We start from the raw sequence: 23,796 nt of genomic DNA on the forward strand, positions 1-23,796 counted from the left end.
TGATGGGGGAGGACAGCCTGGGCACAGGAGCTAGCAGGGTGACAGCATTGAACCAGGGGCTGAATGGGAATGAGGGTGCAGGGCCACATGGGGACAGGGGGTGCAGGAGAACAGAGGGAGGAGATGGCAAAGGGATACATGGGGGCAAGGGCTGATGTGCCTGACTGAATAAGAGAGACTAGGGGTCAGACAGGGTCTGCTGGGCGAGGGGGGAGAAGGGCTCCCAACTCCCTAACAATCCCAACCTCCCCCCCCCCCCCCCCGCAAAAAGACCCTTGTTCCATAATTCTCCCACCAACACACAGCAACCCTCTAAGTTCACTCCCAGGCTCCCTCCCAGCAATTATTTCCTTCTCCCTTGGCTCCTCCGTTACCCCTGACTCCCCGAAGCCTTTGCACTGCTTCTGAGCGGTGCGGGAAATACATTTCTGTATTGTAGTTTAAATGAATTATTACTCACAGTTCTGGATTAATACGCCTAGTAAGGATTCTATTTCTCAAAAAACCATTTCCTGGAACTTTTTTGTTGTCTGTATTATTACAGACATACTTGCTGACAGGTATTTTGAAATAAATTAGCAAAATAATTTAAACTGATTGGATTATTTTGTGTTATTTTGACAAATAAAAGATGCAGAATTTTAAAATATTGTGCACAGCATTTTTAATTTTTTGGCACAGACTTCCCTCAGGAGTAACTTTTTAGATTCACCAGAGAGAGTGGAACCTTTATGAGTTCACTCTGAATTACAATGGCAAACGAGCACATCCCAAAAGCGGTCCCACAGCATTCTGTTGGCTACCATACTGCTGCCCAGGCAGTATGGGTTTTTCATGTGACTAATCAGTATAAAGAAAGCTTTTCTTAGAATAATGCATTCCTAGCCATTTCACAGCCATGCGTACCCTGTCCCATTATGGGTTTCACACAAATAGTTCCCAAACCCACATAACTAGTTTGAACATAGTGTCTCTCATTGTCAGCCATGGGGATGTGGCAAAAAGCGGCAGAAGCAGCACTACAAATCTTTCCTCATCAGTTTACCACCTACTGCTCCATGCTGGAGTCAGAGGTGTCTCTACTCCACTGAGGAGGTGGTGGAATCTCCATTCTTAGAGGTTTTTAAGGCCTGGCTTGACAAAACCCTGGCTGGGATGATTTAGTTGGTGCTGATCCTGCTTTGAATAGGGGGTTGGACTAGATGACCTCCTGAGGTCTAACCCTAATCTTCTATGAGACAAGCTGGTGCCAGGACAGACACCCCCTTAAGGCTCATTGGCCCAGCCAACACTAGAACATCCCAACGGACCCCAAGAACTAACTCTAGAGCAAAGAGACTTGGAGCTAGGGGGACACTACACTAACATACTATCCATTGTGACTGACACCAGGCACTGAAGCATCCATTCTCCACTATTGTCTTCATGAATCACAGTGGCAAAGGAATCTGAAGTGCTGATTGTGAAAGATGCCCAATGATTATGCCACAGCTGTTAATAGGCTAAGAAAAATCTCTTCCATCATGGAATCCACTAGATCAGTGTTTCTCAACCAAGGGGTCGCAACCCCCTGGGGCTCACAGTATGGGTTTAGGGGGGATCATAAGCAGGGCCGGCATTAGGGTGTAGGAAGCAGAACAATTGCCCCAGGTCCCACACCACAGGGAGCCTACCAAAGCTAATTTACATGTTTTGCCCAAGTCCCAAGCTTAAGGTAGGAGTTCGCAATTTTTTCTAGTGGAGGGGTCAAGATCTTTAAGTTCAAAGGGGATCACCAACACAAAAAGGTTGAGAAACACTGCACTAAATCACAACCAGTAGGCCTGCCAATTTATTGGCCAACACATAATACCTCCTCCCAATTGCAGATAGCAGTCCATGCCAGTCAAAGCAATTATCTGCCTGTTTCACAGACAAGATCATCAAAAGTCTGGATGACCTCTCCGGATCCCAGGAACTGATGGTCACACATTAGACTGACACTAGAACACCTTCCTTCCCAGGATCCTCATGCAACAAGTATTCCCTCAAGTTACTGAAGGAGGCACCAGTCACTACATGCAATGCCATCCTGTTTCCATCCTGACTGGTGAAATCTCACCAAAAATGCTAAAGCCCTCTGCTATCATCTCCTTTGAAGACAGCCTGCCTCCTTGAAGCAGACAGCCTGTCCAATACTCAAGAAACAGTACTTTGATGAAATTCACCTTGCCAACCAGCATCCAATGTCAGACTTCTCAAGTTTGAACAAAGTAATTAAGAAGTACAGCTTAAAGCCACCTCCAGCAACTCCTGGCCTTGCCAATACCTCGGACCCTTCCAAGTCAGGTTTTAGTCAAGGATATGGCAGACATCACACAGGCTGCACCATTACACAAATTAGACTAATGGCTGCACCATTAGAGAATAGCCCGTTGAACAGACTCTCTCATGCTAGTAGAGGCTTGTCTACACAGCAAGTTAGTGTGCAGCAAGCCAGGGTGTGAATCTACAGCGCACCAGCTTGCCATGCACTAACTCACCATGTGGACCCTGCTACTGCACACTAAAAAGGTCCATAGTGCACTTTGGCATACCTCCATCTGAAAGTGCGTGGTAGCAGGGTCCGCACAGCAAATTAGTGTGCGGCAAGCTAGTATGCTATAGATTTACACCCTGGCTTGCCACGCACTAACTCACTGTGTAGACAAGCCCTTGAGTTCTCAGCAGCATTTCACCATGTTCACCAGGAGACACTTGGCTGAGTGGAAGCACATGGAGCTGTCTCCCATCCTTTCTTACAGACTGACTGCACAGGGTTGTAATGGGAAGCTGCCTGTTGGACATGACAGCACTCCCATATGGAGTTTGTAGATGTAATGGAGAGAGGATGAACCTTGACATATACATGAGACTACTGAAGGGTAGGGTGAGGGGGTTGTGCAGATAAAAACACAGTAATGCAAAGGCAGAATGGACTAGAGAGAGGAACGATGGTCTTGTAGTTAAGAAACTGGACTGGGATTCAGGTGATTGAGTTCAATTCCCAGCTCAGCACTGCTAGCTGTGTGACTTGCTCAGTATCACAATCTGTCTGTGCCTCAATTAGCCCCCTGTAAAAGGCAGAGAATGCTTCCTTTTCTCGCTCTTCATCTTGTCTGTTTAGAACGTAAGCTTTTCACGGCAAGGACTAGCTCTTGCTACATGTCTGTACATGACAGTTCCCAGTCTTGGTTGGAGACTCTAGGCGCCCCATAACACAAATAATGGTAATACGATGCTGCAGTGCAACACCACAGCTTGAACACCTGGAGATTATTCTTGTGTATTTGGTGACTGTGCTGCTGCCGGCAAAGAAAACAGTGACTGGCGAGAGAGACAGTGGAGTTGGAATTGGGGATCCGCTATTTCTGTCCCAGAAGGGAGTGGCAGCGACTGGCTTGTATTTGTGCAGCATGCTGAAGATCTAAAGGTTTGTACAAATGCTGACACTATTCTCCATCAGTCCAGTTTGTGACAGAGATGTACGTATGTAAATACTTTGCTACAGTATTATATTAAATGATTGTATACAGTGACTCACTTCGTGCTACAATATCTCGGTCATGAATATGCTAGATGCAGTGATTGCATCATTAGTTATTGTGTTCCAAAAGTGCACACGTGCTAGTTGCTGTCTACACACAGTCCCGTCCCAAAGTGTAGGTTAATATGGCAGTTGGTAATATGCACAGCAATTTTTCACACAGCCATGGACTTGACAACCAGTTCTATTCAGAGGGAGACAATGGCCAGGACACAGGGCTTCTCCCCTACTCTTTTTGAAAAGTGTCATGGGATCTGTAATTTTCACTCAATTCATATTTAACACCTTATATAAAAAACTGCAACCCGTAGAACCATGCTGCAGTATCACCAAAGCTTAAGTCTGGGATTTGAACCCATGACCTTCTGATCCAGAGGTCACGATACTACCATCTTATTTAATATTTGCACACAGTGCCAGATTGCAGATGTGCCTTGATATTTTAGCTTCTAAACCATACTATATACAAGTATATTCAAGCGCACAAGTACTCTTACAGACACACTCCAGCATTTACAACAATTATTTGTGCTGATTCCATCTTCTCTGAATACGCAATTCTGTCTAGGTGAAGATATAAATGCCTCTGTACATACATACTAGAATAAACAGGTTGTGTGTACTTTTAATTACACCAATACACAGATGGACCTTTCTGTAACAGTGTGCAAGACATACTGTACTCCACTGTCCTGGGCTACTGCCTAACCCTCCTCCCACCCCCTTCTCTAGATCACTATATAAGAGTGCACCACAGCGTCAGCAAACAATAACTTGCAGATCCATTGTATTTACTATATTCCCAAATCTGCCTCTAGGATTTATAGAAATTCGTGAAGCCCTCAGTCAGAAAATGGTTTCAAGCACATGCCAAAGACAAGTCAGCATTCCGAATCTGTTTACACAACAATCTAAAATGAATTTCCATCATAGGAAGATTTCCTTCAAATTGTGCAATAGTTGGTTTTGGGTTCTCTATAACAACGTACACGTGAAATCATTAACTTCATCTGTTGCTTTAAATTATTTCATCAATGATTAACAAATGTTAAGCAATCAGCAATTTTTTCTTTAAGCAAGGAGCGCTCTCTCTCTCTTTAAACTAACGTCCTTACTTCTGCGAGTTGCTGCGAGGATCCTTGCCAGATCTAGCCAGTTTAAACATTTACGCATCGATTTTCAAGGTCACTGCTGAAATATGTAATTTTCTACTTTAGTATGTTATTTCAAAATGCACAACATTATTAAATACTATGGGGTGGGGGAAGTAAAGCAAACAGTACCAAAAAAGTTCAATCAAAAAATATCTAAGCTAAAATACTCGTGGTAAAAAGGACATTTCCTCAGAAAATTTAAATATAATTATCTGGACATCATCTTTTGTTTGCACTGTTACATAAACACAGACATAAAAGACAGTAAAAGCTTCTCTGCCTTGTAGAGAATCCCCTCCGATCTTCTAGCAAAATGTGGTTTGCCTGGAAACAGCTGAGGTCTTCAGTGAAGGATACCAGCGTTTAAAGCTGGAGGGGGTGGGGAGTGGAGGCAAAAATTCTGAAGGTTGGGGAAGCAGATTTGTTACTAGCTCACAATAACCAAAAAAAGCACATTTTGGAGGCTTAAAGATATCAGACCGCTCTCCTTACCTGAGAGATTTCCAGCTAGACAAGTCTGTTTTCAGGCTGAGCAGCAACCAGATGACTAACATGCTGTTGTGAAGCTCTCTCTCCCGCTCTCTCCCTTCCTCTGTTCCATGTGCTCCTGGATGTTTGCAATACATTCAGCGTTTGTACTCTCCAGCACATGCTGCTGCCATGACAGGCGAAGGATTCTGAGCCAGCTCTCCCACTTGATTCCCACACCAGCTGACTGATAATTAAACTAAACACATACAGCCAGAGCCACTCGAACGCGGCGACTCTTCTGGGATCACCAGTGCCACCTGACAGACTCCGCCAAACACACACAGTGGCAGGACAGATTCAGAACATTACTTAAGTCAGGTTTGCAATTCAATTACATTCAAAGAATCAAGTGAGCCATAAATGCTCTGAGATACATTTGACTTTCACCAAGAAAAGAGGGCACACACAAAAAAACCCTCTCTGAAAGCAGCCAAAGCAAACTACTTACCACCTGCATAATGCTTAGAATTCCAACTGGTAAACAGCTTTTTATCTAGCTAAATACATGTACGATCCCCCATGACCATAGGATCTCAGTGCTCCATAAACACCTGGTGTGATACAAAAGAATTACCCCCATTTTAGAGATGGAGAAATTGAGGCACAGAGAAATAAAGTGATTTGCCCAAGGTCACATAGAAAGCCCAAGGTAGAGCGGTCTCCTGAATCCCAATTTAGTACAATAGCCATTATATGTAAAGCCTATACCAGCAATCTCTCCCACACATCTAGAGTGTTAAAAAGATTAATCATTTCTTTATTTAATAATAACCAGATTTTTATTTAATTGTTTAGGAGAGGGACTTCTTTAAACTTATATTTGACCTTAAAATACCTCTTTTAATGGCTACGCTTATTACACTTTATAGTAAAAGAGGGTGTGATCCTTATTTTTAATGACCGCAGTATCACCTAGAAGCCCCAGTCAGGGATCAGGACACTTACATAATAAAAGATAGCCCCAGCCCAAACAGCTTACATGGACCCTGAAAAATGAGTTCAGTGCAAATGTTGGGTGTGCAGGGAACAGCAAGACTGGGCAGCTAAAGAAACTGGAACCACTTCAGTCAGTTCAGTATGCTCAACCAACTATTCTTCATAGTGACCAAGTTTGTGAAGGCCTTACACTCCACTCAACAGCATTTCTCTGTTTGTCTGTAACATGATAACTTTTAAATGCCACATCAGATCAACTCCAAAATTTCAGAGAATGTTCTCGGCATCAATGGACAGAACCCTGTTGATTTTATGAAAAACAGAAAGACCCAAAGAGGGGAAATAGGGGGTACATGAAGCCCCTGACCGCTCTTTAGCGCAGCCACAAGCATCTGTGCAATTGTCTACAGGTCAAACTGTTCAATGGCACCCACACACACACACACACGCCAGCATAACAGTACACCAGCTCAACTCTGCTCATCCACCCAACAAAATTTAACATGTTGACACTGAGGTCTGGTCTACACTACCGACTTAGGTCAACGCAAGGCAGCTTATGTTGACCCAACTATAGAAGTGTCTACACTTAAATTTCTCTCCCGCTGACATAACCGCCCTGCTACGCCGATTTAACTCCACCTCCACGAGTGGTGTAGTCAAGGTTGATGTAGTTAGGTCGACGCAGTGTCAGCATTACTTATGTCAGCTGTTACTGTCTTTCAGGAGCCATCCCACAATGCCCCACACTGACAATACAATCGATACAAGCACTCCTAGTGAGGACACACACTACTGACACCAGAAGCAAAGTGTGAACATGCACAAGCAGCTGTATGCCAATTTAAGTTAGGTGGACTTAATTTTGTAGTGTAGACGTGGCCCCAGAATGACTTACCTTCCAGACAAAAAGAATAATAATGGTGGGGATAAGGGGGAATGGGTACGGTGCACAAAGCCCCAGTTGGGAGAGGAGAATGGTATGGCTGGAAGGAGTAATGAGAAGCATGGAGAACCCCTGGCAGGGGGAGACTGGTGACCCTGGTATGGGGTAAGGAGGAATGCAGAACATAGGGAACAGAGGCACATGGGGAGGCCCTACCCAGGGGGAATGATAGAGGGATCTGGAAATGGTGAGGGGACACAGAACCCCTAGTAGTGGGAGTGACTAGGGAATCTGGTAGGGGAAGGGGGCAGTCACTGGCATGGGAGGAATGGCATGCATGGAGGAAGGGGGAATAGGAGCTAACACAGAGGAAGAGAATGGAAGAGTCTGGTATGGGAGCAGAGTAGAATGGGGGGCACACAGAACCTGTGGCGGGGGGACACTGGGAGAACTGCAGGAGTCCATGACAAAGCGGGATGAAAGGGTGACACACAAGGTATTTGGGTGGGGGAAAATGGAGAGATGAAAGGAGCCTCTGGTGCATACAATATGCTCAGCCTATACAAGCTACGAAGCATGCGGTGCCCAGTCACCCACACAGCTGTCATCGTAACACAATGACAAAGTGCATGCTGTTTACCCCTCCAATGGCTTGCCCACTAAGGGATAACTGTCTACTATTGCTACTACGTAACAGATTTCTACCACTTGAATGAAGAGTAAGTCAGTGCTGTGGTGCTGATCGCCCTGGATTCAAGTTCTGTTGGTGACCCATAGGGTGCAGAATTGGTGTCATTTCACTATAGTAGGGGGTCACGACACGTGGACTGTAGAGGTCTAGAGGTTATTTTCATAGAATCATAGGGTTGGAAGGGACGTTGAGAGGTCATCAAGAACAGTCCCTTGCACTGAAGAGGGTAAATAAAATTCAATAGAAAAATCGTACAGAGCCCAGGCTATAGAATGGTTGCTGATATTATCAAGATCTCTGTATTTTCAGTTTAGCGACTGTGGTAGAACTGAAATATCTAGCTACAATTTACCATCAGGATAGCATCTGAATAGCTCATTCTGGATTTCCAAAGAGGGGCTCTCCCTTATTGTCTCTTTTTTGTTTAATGCTTGAGACAGAAAGACTCACTTTCATACTTTCTCCCAAAAGCCAAAAGATAAAACTGTTTTCCCAGTGAGTCAGATAATGCAGCCTACGGGGATAAAAATAGCAGAAGGAGTGAGAAATAAAGAGGCAAGGAAGAAGGGGAGGTTTTCATCAAATGTGAAATGAGTGTATCAGTGGAGTGAGAGATACAGGAAGGCTGTCCCAGATAGCAGGATCTGCAGAGAAGAAAACTCTTGTGGCTGCATTAAAACAGAAGAACCCAGAAGCAGCCAGTGCTAAATTAAAAGAAAAGAGGTGGGGGGAGAGAGAAGGTGTGGAGGCAGCTGGAGCAAGTCAATGGAGAGAGAGGGAAAAAAAAACCTCCTCCTCATTATTTAAGTGGATCCTATCATAAATCATGTCTAGTGGGGCTATTTTTAAAGGAGGGCGGATGAACACATTCCTCTTTATTCACATGAGAGGGCAGGCAACATTGTTCTCCACAAGGTAGTGTCTGCAGACCTTGGACTTAGAGAAGGGAGTTGCAATAGTCAAGTAGAAAAGAGATAAGCATGGATGAGGATTTTAGCAAAGGTGGAGCTCAGGCAGTGACGCTCCTGGATAACATTGGGGCGGTGATGAAAGATGAGTTAGAAGACCCAGGAGACTGAAGAAGTTGTTCAAGATCAAGGAGAATACCAAGGTTACAGAAAACAAAAATAAATGGAAGGGAAGTCTTAGTTGAAAAAGATAGAAGAGAGTGACGGAGCTGTATAAGACTCTCAGCCACTCTCTCAAACTAGAATTAATTGGCCAGACAAGGAGACTGTTCTCTCAACACCTATGGAAGAGGCTACCACAAACAAGTGCAGGTTCACCACTTCAAACTCTGCATAGACAAGCAAGGCCCCAGTTTGATAACCTTCAGAGAACAGGGTTTGTTTGTTTGTTTTTTTTAAAGAAAAGGATAAGGAGAGAGATTTCAGTTTTCTGTTCACTATAGGCCTTGGAATCTTCTTTTAATGATGTTTAATTTGCATGTTGCAGTTCTGAAACACATCCATGTCCCCACAGAAATTTACATATGCATAATATAAATTGGAAAAATAGAAATATGATAAGTTTGGGTAGTTTACGAAACGAACTCTACCCCTTCAGCAGTTTAATTTTTTTCATGATTCGGGCAGCAAATGTGCCCTTTTTGTAACTGTCTGGGCCCTGCAATGAATTTGATTATAGTTGGTATGACAGATGAATGATTAGTAGATGTATGGGATGCCATGTCACAGAATAATGCTTTCTATGGCACTTTCAGCAATTCAGGTAACATAGCAGCATCTGCCTCTTTAGCAATAGAGCATTTCACTGGAGTAGGAACGTTAATCTGGGTGTACAACCAAATTCCAATTTGGGTAGACTATATGCTGACTACCCAACATTCCCCTGCAATTTCAACCAAAGATGTTTTTTCCTTCCACTCATAATACCCCTGGGAAAAAAAAGGGGGGGGTGCTTTAGTTTGTTCCACCCCAGAGATGGTTATATTTCAGTGGTGAGCAAGTGATTCCTGTACAGTCGACATCCACTTTGTACAAGGGTCTGAGATCCTTCAGTATCATTTGAGGAGACTGGAGGAGGAGAGAGCCCACACAATACCTAAAGAGGAAATAAACCCCAGTAGAAATGGATCATTCAACACAGAGAGTTAAACAAGGCTGGACTGGTAAAGAAGAATTTGCAGAAGCTACAGAAATGTTGTAAGCCTCTCCAGTTTCACTTTCTATCTCTTTCTCCGGAACATGATGATTAATTATCAGGACTGGGGAAAATCCAGGGAGCGGAAGGGAGTGATTTCCCACCTGTTGCACTTGTGCCCCAACACTTATCCATCACCCATACTGCTAATAAAATGTTGATAAAGAAGGGACAAAGACTACCAGTCACCTAGAATAAAGCCTCCAGTTTAGAACTGTCCATGAACTGGTGGGTGCCCCCAACACTCACCTAGTGTCATCACACTCCCTCACACTATGGGTCATCTACCTAGTTGTGTTCACTTTTAAAGTGAGCTGCAAAGCATTGATGGAAACTGAGGCCCTTTCTACATTGAGGAAAAATTCACACCAGTATAATAAATTACATGGTATCATTACACCAGCGTGAACTTCCAGCACATCTCTGTGGCAGTGGGACAATTGCTGCAGCTCTCTCCAGAATCCCCAATTTAGTACACTACACTGTTGTGTTATACCAGTACAAATGTTCTAATGCAGACAGGTCCTGAGATCTGGCCTACACTAGAGATCGAGGTCGCTACAACTACATCACTCAGAAGTGTGAAAAATCCACACACCCCTCCCAAGCGACAGTTATACTGACCTAACCCCACATGTAGACAATGCTATGTTGGTGGGAGAGCTTCTCCCGTTGACCTAGCTACTGCCTCTCAGAGAGGTGGATTAACCATGCCAACAGGAGAGCTCTCTCTCCTCGGTGTAGAGCATCTTCATGAAAGCACTGTAGCGGCAAAGTTGCACCAATACAGTGTTTTCAATGTAAACCTGCATCACCAGGGGGGTTTGCTGAGAGGCCCCACTGAATAGGCTGTGGGGCACATTCAGTGCACAAAGAAGTTTTAACCATCTTTAAAGATTTTTCCCTCTTGAATCTTCCCACACAAAAACTCTCTGGTGTTACCTGAATTGCTGAAAGTGCCCCAGAAAGCATTATTCTGTGACATGGCATCCCATACAATCCATGGTATTTTATAAAACTTCCAGTGTTTGAGATGTTGTGCTCTAGGATATTGTCTATGAACCCAGAACTACGAAGAAGCTGTCAGAAAGGGGAAAAAAGGAATGTCAGGAAATTTAGTTAAAGCTTGTTGTTCTCCTGAATGTTCCCACTTCCTGGTTAGCTAAAGGAGTCAGCACAGAGATTAAGGTTTATATCAGTCTTCAATTATATATGCTGTTCCCCTTTTAGAAAGGAGGCATTTCTTTGCAGCTCCGAACAAATGAGAGCTCTGACTTTCATTATTATTTTCACTGAGGTAGCAACTAGAGATCCTGATCAAGCATTGGAGCCCTATTGTGTTAGGTACTGTATAAACATAATGAAAAACAGTCTGCCCCAAAGATTTTACAATTTAAGTTTAAAACAAGGAGTAGCATAGATGGATACAATGAACAGATGAGGGAGCACATGCTAACAGCGAGATGGTTTTTCATGAGAATGGGCAAACCCAACATTTTAAAGTCACAGTTAAAGGCCTGACCCTCTGCTGCCTTGGGAAGCGGTATACAAAGCAGCTGTAAAATGTTACCAAAATCAGAATTCCCCATTCACAGCAGTGGCAGTGTTTTACAATCATTTCTCAGTGAATATAAAAAAAGTGATCAAATGTGTCATACAGGGAAGAGCAATTCATTTTAAGATTTGTTCCAGAGTAACAATCTGACTGGTTGTTTGTGCCAGATGAGAACATTTAAAAAAACATGGTTAGACTTCACAGTGTCTCTTTAAAGACTGAGTTGACTAAAAGAGCCTTAGATGGTGCATATGGTCTATTTAGGGAGGGAAAGCCAGGGTTTGCTTTTCAAAGGCATTGACAACCTTACAATGAGCACCTAGCAGAATATGGAAAACCTAGCCAGAAAAGCCAGTTCAAGGATAGAAAGCACCTTCATGATAAATGGAGGCATGGAAAAAGTTCTCCAGATCCTGGAATTGCTCGACTGAAGACCTAACTACAGCCAGCATCTTCAGTAGGCAAATGTTTGTACTTTCTTATTAGGAAGGAAAACTCATCTTGCTTTCCTATATAAAGAAAGAACTTGGGGGGAAACCTTCTAACTTTTGAAGTTATACTTCATAAATATGGCACAACAGGTCCCGTACTGTATAAAGAACTTGATCCTGTGGGAGACCCAAGGTCTGTGCTACTGGGTACAAGAGACTGGCAAAGTCATCACAGACGTTGGGACCCCAGCCTCTGACTCCAGGAGACATCATCACGTATTTCATCAGAATCATCCACTGAGCCCACTGGGTGGTTTCAGGTTCCTATTTTATAGCTTCTCCCTACCTTAGCTCTGATTAGGTCAGTTATCAAATTACAAATATTTATTACTCCACCCATCAGGGAAACTTACTCTCCCACACATGGAAAAACACTGATCTGCCCAGTAACTTACCACCCCTTACTTCTGGGCAGTTCTGGACACTTCAAGTAAGTGGCCTTGTGTTGTCACCTTGCATGCGTACACACAGATACAAACAGAAATCCATTAATTTTCCAACTGCCTGCCTCACTCACGCTAACAAATAAAATACTGCAGTGCAAAAGGCATGTGGGTTACACAAGCAGAAGTCTGGGATTGCTGTTAGTTATTTTGTAGATGTGGGAGGAATTATGTAATAAGGAAGTAGGAGCCAAGTGTGCAACGAGAAAGGTGTCAAAGCAGGACACTGCAGGAAGAAGGGACAACCCTCTTCAGAGTGCAGCTTCTAGTGCTGATTTCAACACCTGGGAACGGGAGGAAAAATTCTGCCATGGTCATAAAAAAAGACCCTATCTTTGGGAATATTTTCAAGAAATTTCTGTATCTCTGGGTACAAAAGGAACATGCACCAAACAAACAATATCACAAGGAGATGCTAGGCCTGGTTGTTAAAATGAAACAACAATATGAAAAATGCTGCTCAGAAGGCAAAGACTTTGAAGATAGTGACGTGGACACATTTGAACAACCTAGATCAACTGGTTACTCAACTCATTACAGACTGTCTTCCATGTCTTACTATATGAGCAAATGATAACTTCAATTATTGTCATAAATTTGTGGTTTTGGTGGATTACTTATGAATATCAAAATATGTGTGTTCAAAATATAATTGGTATGATTACTGTGGAAGTATTTATCAATTACATTTTTACTGTTACTACTGAACATCTGGAATAATTTGTATTGCTCAATATAATCAAATATCCTAGACAAAGATTTCCTGTTTAAATGTAGTTTTATTAGGCATTTATGAACTTTAACATTTAAAAACACTTTCAAGCTGTTTGGTATACTGCTAGAGATAAGAGTTTACACAGATTTTGATAATCATGTATGAGTTATTTTCCCCCATATGATTGGGTTTGGAATAAATTATATCATTTAAACACTGGTACAAACAGCTGCAGTAAGAGGAATCTTTCATTTACCATCTCTCTCTCTTTTTTTAAAGCCACTCACTGAGAAATACTCAGTGGCAGTGACTTTTTTTAAAAATCATTTTCTTTAGGGTCCAGCTTACACATAAGAAGTTATGAACATCCATCATCTGCAATGTGAAAAACTTCAGAGTCATTTGCTGGTACCACCACCAGCAGCGCTGCAACTAATCATATGTCAGACAGTAAATATCTTCATCTCCCCTCCCACCCTGCCAAAAAGCCTTCATCCTCCAGTAAAATCACAGATGAGCTCACAATCAGGACCAGCAAATTCCAGCAAGGCTCCACAGATAAAAAGATTGTTTGGTTCATTTATGCAGCAAATTCTCCCTTTCATCTTATTCAGAACAAACTTTACATTGACAGGGTTCAATCACTAAAACTAGACTACTCTCCACTCAGCCGATTAGACATTGCTGAAAACTGCTGGTTATGAGTGTATGAGAGGAGAACTGAACAGTGCAAAAAAGATTGAAGAGAAATTTTTTAATCTGAGTCTTGATGGGTGCAGCAATGTATACAATGATTCTGTAATATGTGCCTGTGTGACAACAGAAGACGGGGTTGTCTATCTTACAGAAACAACGGATACATGAGGAAATGCCCTTATAGTAGAATACTTAAAAGTAGCAGTAAAAGCCATAACCAACTGAACAAAAAGTCAAGTGTGTAGCTTTGTCACAGATGATGCAAATGTAGCAAAGATGAGAAGAAATCTAGAAGAAGATTATGAAGGAAACCTAAAACTTTCAACATATGGGTACAGTGCTCATTTGATGCTGACTTTACACAAAAAGACTAAAGTACAGTAGAACCTCAGAGTTACGAACACTTCAGGAATGGAAGTTGTTCGTAACTCTGAACAAAATGTTATGGTTGTTCTTTCAAAAGTTTACAACTGAATACTGACTTAATACTCTTCGGAAACTTTACCATGCAGAAAAAAATACTGCTTTTAACTGTCTTTAATTTAAGTGAAACAAGCACAGAAACAGTTTCCTTATCTTGTCAATTTCTTTAAAAAAATTCCCTTTTTTATTTTAGTAGTTTAGGTTTAACACAATGCTGTACTGTATTTGCTTTTTTTAGCCTCTGCCTGATTGTGTACTTCTGGTTCCAAATTAGGTGTGTGGTTGACTGGTCAGTTCATAACTGAGGTTCTATAGTACAGCTCTAGGTAACATGGGAAAGTACATGATAACAAGACTTGTGGTCAGGCAGAAAGCAGCAGACGTGGTATATTTTGACTTTAGTGAGCCTTTTGATACCGTCTCACATGCCCTTCTCATAAACAAACTAGGGAAATGCAACCTAGATGGAGCTACTATAAGGTGGATGCATAACTGGTCGAGTAGCTATCCATGATTCATTATAAAGCTGGATGGGCATATCAAGTAGGGTCCCGCAGGGATCAGTTCTGGGTCTGGTTCTGTTCAATTCTTCATCAATTATTTAGATGGCACAGAGAGTACACTTAGTTTATGGGGATAATATCAAGCTGGGAGGGGTTGTAAGTGCTTTGGAGAATAGGATTAAAATTGAAAATGGTCTGGACAAACTGGAGAAATTGTCTGAAGTAAATTGAATTTCATCCTATTAGAAAAAATACAAAGTACTCCACTTAGGAAGGAACAATCAGCTGCACACATACAAAATGGGAAATGACTGCCCAAGAACAGAAGGTTATAGTGGACCACAAGCTAAATATGAGTCAACAGTGTAACACTGTTGCAAAAAAAAGCAAACATCATTCTGGAATGTATTAGCAGGAGTGTTGTAAACAAAACACAAGTAGTAATTCTTCTGTTCTACTTTGAACTGATTACGCCTCAACTGGAGTATTGTGTCCAGTTCTGGGCACCACATTTCAGGAAAGATGTGGACAAATTGGAGAAAGCCCAGAGATGAGCAACAAAAATGATTAAAGGTCTAGAAAACATGACCTATGAAGGAAGTTTGAAAAAACTGGGTTTGTTTAGTCTGGATAAGACTGAGGGGGGACATGATAACAGTTTTCAAGAACATAAAAGGTAGTTCCAGGGAGGAAGGGAAAAAAATTGTTCTCTTTAACCTTTAAGAATAGGGCAAGAAGCAATGGGCTTAAAGTGCAGAAAGGGCGGTTTAGGTTGGACATTTGGAAAAACTTCCTAACTGTCAGGGTAGTTAAGCAATGGAATAAATTGCCTAGGGAGGTTGTGGAATCTCCATCATTGGAGATTTTTAAGAGCAGGTTAGACAAACACCTGTCAGGGATGGTCTAGATAATACTTAGTCCCGCCATGAGTGCAGGGAACTGGACTAGAAGACCTCTCGAAGTCCCTTCCAGACCTATGCTTCTATGAATAAAGGAAAATGTTGCTGAAATTCCAAAATACTCCCATAACAACCATTTTGCTTCAGCTTCACTGAAGAGAGCAGGAGGATCCAAACTAATTCTCCCCCAAGATGTGCAATGGAATTCAGTGGCTGATTGTTTTGAGCTATTTATTATGAATTGGCCTATTCTGATGACAATTTGTGATAATCACTGGACTAAAGAGAAATGTAGAAGATTTGCTGAATATACTGAAACCTATTTCCATAGCCTTGGATAAACTGAAGAGAGATGGCTGCTGCATTGCTGATGCTGTTGAAATTTGGAAAGAACTTCAAGATAAATTGCAGGCAGTAAAGAAGGGTATGGATCAAGCACTTATTCCACTTCAATTTCTTTGTCAATATTCTCAACTCAAAGTACCACAGTAGATGCCTAACTGCTGAAGAAGTGCCATGCCATGGGCATCTAATCACCACTCATCAACCATAACAAATTTCAGGGCTGGAGGTGAACCATTCAAGCAGTACGTGTTTGTTGCTGATGTTTTAAAGAAAGTCAAACCACTGAACTGGCGGAAGTCACTAGCTAAACACCTGGAACCAGAGTTTGTTGAAGTGCTAAACCAGCTTTTGAAAGCAGTACCTCTTATGCAGGCACAGAAAGAATATCTTCTTCACGTGGACCAATTCACTCGAAGTTGAGAAACCGACTGGGAGTTGAAAAAGCAGGAAAACTTGTCTCTCTCTCTTCCAGTCTATGAATAACAATGAGGAGGGAGGGGATAAAATCTGCTAGTTTTAAAAGTTTGAAGGACAACCTAAGAAACTTAGGAGATGGTTGTCTCATTTTCAAGAGACTTAGCAAGTAGGAACTTACACTGCAGTCACTTTCACTTAGACATATTTGAAAATTCTCCCAGGCTGACCTGAAATCAGTTTAATTCGCTGACTAGAGTTAATAAATCTGTTTAATAAATCACTTAGTTGTAAATGTGAAACATATTTTGATAAGAACAAGTTTATGTATCCAAAACATTTCACATTGTTTTGTTTAATATAAATTTTATATGCTGTTTTGTATGTTTATTTAAATCCCAGTTACCATACTAATGCAGCTTGACACAAATCATGAGTTGTAAATGTGAAACATATTTTGATAAGAACAAGTTTATGTACCAAAACATTTCACATTGTTTTGTTTAATATAAATTTTATATGCTGTTTTGTATGTTTATTTAAATCCCAGTTACCATACTAATGCAGCTTGACACAAATCATGAGTTAATTACATAGTAAATAAGCAATATATCATTCACCATTTTCTAACATATTAAAAATGTACAATGAATAAAACTGAAAATATTAAGCTATATAATTTACATAATATATTTACATTTATATTTAATTTACATAATAAATGTATATAGTTATAATGCACCTTTCTAGGTAGCAAAAAGATGTATCAAATCTAGTGTAAAGGTTCTGTATAGTTATAAATTAACCTTTTAATAGTTATATCAACCATTTTTTTTTAGAAAATAACTGGAAGTACAAATGGAAAAGTTGATTAGATTTGATTATTTAAATGTAGGCTTTCCACTTCCTGATTTAAATCATTATTTAAATTGCTGATTTAAATCAATCCACCCAGTTGTGTGTCAACTCTTAGGTCTATTGGCCTGGTCTCAACCATTTTGACTTGCAATTTACATATGAAAACTGCATACAGGAGTCTATCATCAATATTCTCATCAGAAATATATCCTCTCTTCAGTATTCCATCCAATCTCAGCAAGAAAAGGGATTGCAAGTTACTCGGAGTAGAAAGCAGACCTGGTTCTATTGCATCATTCACCTCCCCCAGAGATAATTACTCTAACATGCCAGCCTCCTTAATTGGAAAGAAACCCTGTTTATAACCCACAAATTATTCATGGAGACTAATCATCCACCAAGAGGCATATTCTTCCTTTGTGCTTTGTTGGCCTCTGTAAACTCTAAAAGCGTCCTGGTCTGGGTTACAACCAGCTTGCAGACTGACAGATGCTTCCTCACTGTGACAGCAGCATCTCTTTGGCCCACCTACAAGTGACCACGGACTACAACTGGAGAATTACCACAACGGACTATAAAACAACAAAGCACAAGTGTACAAGACACAGCACATTGTACAGGTGATGGACACTGACCTTAAACCTGCGTGATGAAGCTAACATCCTTTGACAGTTGCTCTTTCAAATAATACTAACAGCAACCACAGACAGAAGAGAACATAAGAATGGCCATATTGGATTAGACCAATGGTCCATCCAGCCCAGTATCCTGTCTTCCATTAGTGGCTGGGCAAGATGCTTCAGAAGGAATGAACAGAACGAGGCGATTATCTAGTGATACATCCTCTGTCATCCAGTCCCAGCTTCTGGCGGTCAGAGGTTTGGGGACACCCAGAGCATGGGGTTGCATCCTTCACCATCTTGGCTCATAGCCATTGTTGGATCTATCCTCAATTAACTTATCTAATTCTTTTTTTAAACCGGTTACACCTTTGGCCTTCACAACATCCCGTCAATGAGTTCCACAGGTTGACCATGCATCGTGCAAAGAAACACTTCCTTAGGTTTGTTTTAAAACTGCTGCCTATTGGGTGACCCCTGGCTCTTGTGTTATGTGAAGGGGTAAACAACACTTCCTTATTCACTTCCTCCACACCAGTCATGATTTTATAGACCTCTTTCATATTTTTCCCACTCCCACCCACCCCATCATCTCTTTCCAGCCTGAACAGTCCCAGTCTTTTTAGATCTCTCTTTATAGGGAAACCGTTCCATTCCCCTAATTATTTTTGTTGTCCTTCTCTGTACTTTTTCCAATTCTAAGATATCTTTTTTGAGATGGGGTGACTAGAACTGCATGCAGTATTGAAGGTGTGGGTGTATCATGGATTTATATAGAGTCATTATCATATTCACGGCCTTATCTGTACCTTTTCCTAATGGTTTCTAACATTCTACTCAGGGGGGTGTTTGACTATCGCTGAACACTGAGTGGATGCTTTCAAGAAATATCGACAGCTTACTTAGAACCCATTATTGTTTATGTACGGTTGGGATCATGTTTTCCTATATGCCTTTGTTTGCATTTATCAACATAGAATTTCATCTGCAACTTCACAGTCCAGTCACCCAGTTTTGTGACTCCCCTTTGTAACTCTTCGCAGTCAGCTTTGAACTTACCTATCTTGAGTAGTTTTGTATCTGCAAACTTTGCCGCCTCGCTGTTCACTCCTTTTCCCAGATCATTTAGGAACATGTTGAACAGCAGCGGTGCCAGTACAGATCCGTGGGAACCATTTATTCCGGCCCTTTCTTTCCTGTCTTTTAACCATTTATAGATCCAAGAGAGAACCTTCGCTCTTATCTCATGACTGCTTACTTTGCCCCAAAGCCTTTGGCAAAGGATCTTGTGAAAGGCTTTCTGAAAGTCCAAATACACTTTATCAACTGGATCACCCCTTTTGTCTTCCTCAAAAAAACTCTAATAGATTGGTGAGGCATGATTTCCCTTTACAAAAGCTGTGCTGACTCTTCTCCAACCTACTGCGTTCATCTGTGTGTCTAATTATTCTGTTCTTTAGTATATTTTTTGCCTGATATCAAAGTGAGGCTTACTGACCTGTAATTGCCAGGATTGCCTCTGGAGCCCTTTTAAAAACAGTTGGTGTCACATTAGCTATTCTCCAGTCATCTGGTGCAGAGGCTGATTTAAGGGATAGGTTACATACCACAATTAGTACTTCTGCAATTTCAAATGAGAGTTCCTTCAGAACTCCTGGGTGAATACTATCGGATCCTGATGACTTATTGTTTAGTTTATCAATTTGTTCCCAAACCTCCTCTATTAGACACCTCAATTAGTTCCTCAGATTTGTCACCTAAAAAGAATGGTTTCTGTCCTCTCCAAGCAGGAAATGATAGACAGGGAACAACCAAGGAAATACATCTGAGTGAAGATATTAACTGCACTGAGAGGGAGAAAAAGAAAAAGTTTCAACTCCTTGTGTCCATTTCAGACAATGAAGTCAGACCTCTGCAATTCAAGAACAGGTTTGTTCTCCTGCTACCCTCAGTACACTGTAAGAAACGTTACAATTTTTATACATTATGGTTAGTTTCTGAATTCAGAAGATGAAGTTTGTTACACGTTTATCTTAAATGACTGTCAGCACTTAGAAAAGGAGTACTTGTGGCACCTTAGAGACTAACCAATTTATTTGAGCACTTAATGTTTCTATTTAGTCCAGTCCAAAAGCCTACACTTTAATTAAGTTCACAGTTTGATTTAAAAGCATGCCAACTGCATTTGTGAGCAAGATGCCTTTCTCAGGCTGCTCTATTAAATCCACACATACATACAAGACCAAACTTACCCCCATTTGTTTGGCTTTATTAAGTAAGAAATCAACAATACAATAAAGTTCATGTCAAACTTTCTCCCTAGGGTTTCTCCCTCAGGACTGCTCAGTCCACACCCTGTATTTTCCCAGACAAGCACTCCTATCTCCCTTATAACTAGGGGGGATTATAAGACACTTGCACCAGTGATTTAGCAAAATCCATGTAACCCTCTTCACAGCCAGATCAATGCCTGTTAACAGGGTGGAATATTTGAGGAAATCTCTGGCAGTACAATACAACTGTGTTTATTACATGGCAGAATTATCTTTCATAAGTCACAGGTTACAACCAGAGTTCAGGAAATAGTGTGGTTTTCAGAATCATCTTACACAGATGAAACCAAAAATCTTTTGTGCCCTCCCATAAAAGGTGTATGAAAAACAAATCCTTACTCATCATTGTGCCTAGGACCACCACACTAGTTTGATAGGGCATTGTAGATATATATCCAGCAATTTTAAGTCCAGACCTAAGTTTGATTTTTCACTATCTGCTACCGTTTTGAAAAGGCACAGTTAACAACCCACTCACTCCTGATTGTAAATATGGCTACCTATTCTAAAATTACAGTGGTCCTTTTATTCACTACCCAAACTCCATGTAAGCAGCTACAAAATTTCTGTCACACTGCCTGCATTGAGCATTTCAAATTTTGCCCTGGAGAGATCTTATCTTTCAGAGTCAGATATTTAGTCATAACTGAGAAATAAGCCAGCTCTGGTTTTAATATGAACAAAGGCCACCAAGTGGGTGAATGATGAAATTTGCTTGCTATTTTTGCAATGCAGCCTTCTGCACGCTAGGGAGAACCCTGAAACAACCTATTCTTCTCAGGACTTCAGATTGGGCCTGAGCCAGAATTTCCAGAAGTAAGAGCTAGTTATTCCTAAAGAATTGCAGTCTCCTACATAGAAATGACACAAGTAAACACCTTAGCACCTGCTGCTTATTCTTCTGCTGGATAATCCACCATATATATTACTCCTAGGGGAATTCTGTGCCACTGCACATGTGCAGAATTCATGTCCCCCGGAAATTTTTTTTCTCCGCAGAATAGAGTTTGCTGGAGAGGCACTGCAGTCACACATTTTGCCCACCAGGGGCTGCTGTGGCAACAGAAGAGAGGACAGCCAGCCAGCAGAGAGGGAGGGGGAAGAGGCTGCATTCCTCACAGCAGGGCCAGGTGAAGAGGCACAGGACAGACAGGGCACACAGGGCTACTGGGAGGTTACAAACTGGGATTCAGAAGGGCTAGTGGGGAGGACAGACTGGGGCATGAGCTCAGGAGCTAGTGGGGTGACAGCACTGAGCCAGGGGCTGAATGGGTAGGGGGCTGCAGAGCCACATGGGGACCGGGTGTAAGAAGGTCCAGGGCCATATGGGATGCAAGGACACACAGGGGCAGATGTGCCTGACTGAATGGGAGTGGCTAGGGGTCAGCCAGGATGTGCATGGGGGAGGCTCCCCAACAATCCCCCCCCTACAAAAAAACCCTGTTCTATACTTCTCCCACCTACACCCAACAACCCTCCAGGTTCATTCCCAGGCTCCTTCCCTCTCTCTCAGCTCCTCTGTTACCCCTACTCCCTCAAGCCTTTGCACTGCTTCTGTGGGGTGCAGGAAATACATTTCCGTATTGTAGTTTAAATGAATTACTCAAAATTCTGTATTAATATGCCTAGTAAGGAGTCTATTTGTCAAAAAAACATTTCCTGAAACTCTTTTTTTTGTTGGTTTGTATTGTTACAGACATACTTACTGACAGGTACTTTGAAATAAATTACCAAAACAACTGAAACCGACATGATCATTGTGTTATTTTGACAAATAAAATATGCAGAATTTTAAAATATAGTGTGCAGAATTTTTTAATTTTTTTAGCAGAATTCCCCCAGGATTAATATATTTGTAACACATCTTTAACTAGGAAGTGCAGTTAATTTGATACAGAACCTCCACTGGCTCTGGTAAGGGAAAAGTGAAGTTTGTTGCTGAAATTGAAAGTCAGCCGAGAATCGCTAAGCGACAAAAACAAAAGATGTTCTTCTGAATGGATGTGGTGTGCTGTAAACTCTGCAGTGGTGCAATCATGATTTTCAGCAGCAAGAAGCACATGTAAAAAAATCCCCAGATCTCAACTCAACAAATCCTCAAAATGTTCATTCCAAATGGATTAAGTATATACTAGATCCTCACTAGTTTTCAGCAGCGATCAGGGGACTGACACAAATGCCTGAATTTTGCAAGTTAGTAAGTGAAGAACAAATACAAGGAGGAGACTACATCATAAAACTTAGTTGTCTTATTTTAACAACTGCAGGTTAGCTAGTTGGTTATGACAACATAGAGAACTCTGTTCCAAAGGACAAACTAAAGAGACTGACCAAAAGTCTGCTGCTTAAAAGCACTAGTTTTCCAGTACAGGAGGAACTCAATTTACCCAGTGCAGGATCGCTTCTGGCCAGCCTTCACATGAAGCCACAACACTGGGAAACAACACAAGCAGCATTATTATTATTTTCTTCTCACTACAGTAACACATAGTCATTTACAGAGATGAGGGTCTCATTGTGCTACATGCTGTATATACACATAGTAAGAGAGAGTCCCTTTCCTGAAGAGCTTACAAATCTAAATAGGCAGGGTGGGACAGAGGCACTAAGAGGAAAATTGACTTGCCCAAGGTCACCCAGCAGGTCAGTGGGAGAGCTGGGAACAGAATCCAGGACTTCTGACTCCCAGTTCAGTGACCCATCTACTAGGCTTACACTGGTCTCCCAAATCTCACACAGCTTGCATCCCACATAAGGGATAGGCAGAACTGCTGTCTTTGTGCTAAGGGACACACCGGATCTTGTCCCTCTCTACTTCCCAGGGGACATACAGCATCATAAAGGAAGTGGGGAAAAGGCAGAACTATTGGTCCCACCCATTCCAGTACCAATCTACAGGCTGCATTGCATACGGAGGTTTAGTAGCAGCCAATATACCTGCTGTACATTGAGAAGTTCAGGAAACATCCAGTGCCACCCTGAGGCACTGTGAATCAGCACTGCCCACAATGTAAAGCCATGCCTAAATAGCTCCAGCTAGCCTTACATTTGGGGATACCATGAGCTACTCTTTCAAGTCAGGTGGTTGTCTAATAAGCGCGGTCTCCTGAACAGAGGTAACTGCACTTCAGAATGTACCACTGCATATCTGTAACCACCTTAGCTGAGTAGCAAGCAGAGACTGCTATTTGGGGGCAGATTGGTGACGCTCTACTGCACTATTAGGATCCATCTCTAGATTGGTGTTGCTCTTGGCCATTCCCTCTGAGCCATACATTTCCCATCTGAAACAATAAGATGTCACTTTAACCTCTGCTCTGCATAATTCTAGAATTAAATTTTTATTAATATTTTTAGCACTTTCCACCTCCAAGAGCTTCACAGACAAAGCATTTAGAAGTAGCAGGCTGTACACAGGCCCCCTCCTGAGCAGAAAGGATCAGTATCTCACTGCCCTTATTATTTTAATTTTAACGCCTCATAAGAGGTTTCACAACAGAAATAATTATAAACTAGTGATGAAAATATCCTGCCTCCCATAGAGCGGAGGGGACCTAAGGGTTCAATTATACGAC

General features: G+C 41.7%; 1 protein-coding gene across 15 annotated transcripts in view; it reads right to left on the minus strand.

Moving 5' to 3' along the window:
• Positions 1 to 23,796, minus strand: part of NCOA1 (nuclear receptor coactivator 1) — a 358,642-nt gene that overhangs the window by 186,876 nt on the left and 147,970 nt on the right. The window contains exon 1 of one of the 15 annotated variants that reach the window (XM_073335586.2): positions 16,358 to 16,379. The exons of the other annotated variants lie outside the window; for them this stretch is intronic. The gene's annotated coding sequence lies outside the window, so the exon portion shown is untranslated. Of the gene's footprint in view, positions 1 to 16,357; positions 16,380 to 23,796 lie in introns of those variants that run through there. 15 annotated transcript variants of the gene reach the window in all.

The sequence above is a fragment of the Lepidochelys kempii genome, chromosome 3, assembly GCF_965140285.1.
Source record: "Lepidochelys kempii isolate rLepKem1 chromosome 3, rLepKem1.hap1, whole genome shotgun sequence".
In the NCBI taxonomy this organism is placed as follows: Eukaryota; Metazoa; Chordata; order Testudines; family Cheloniidae; genus Lepidochelys; species Lepidochelys kempii.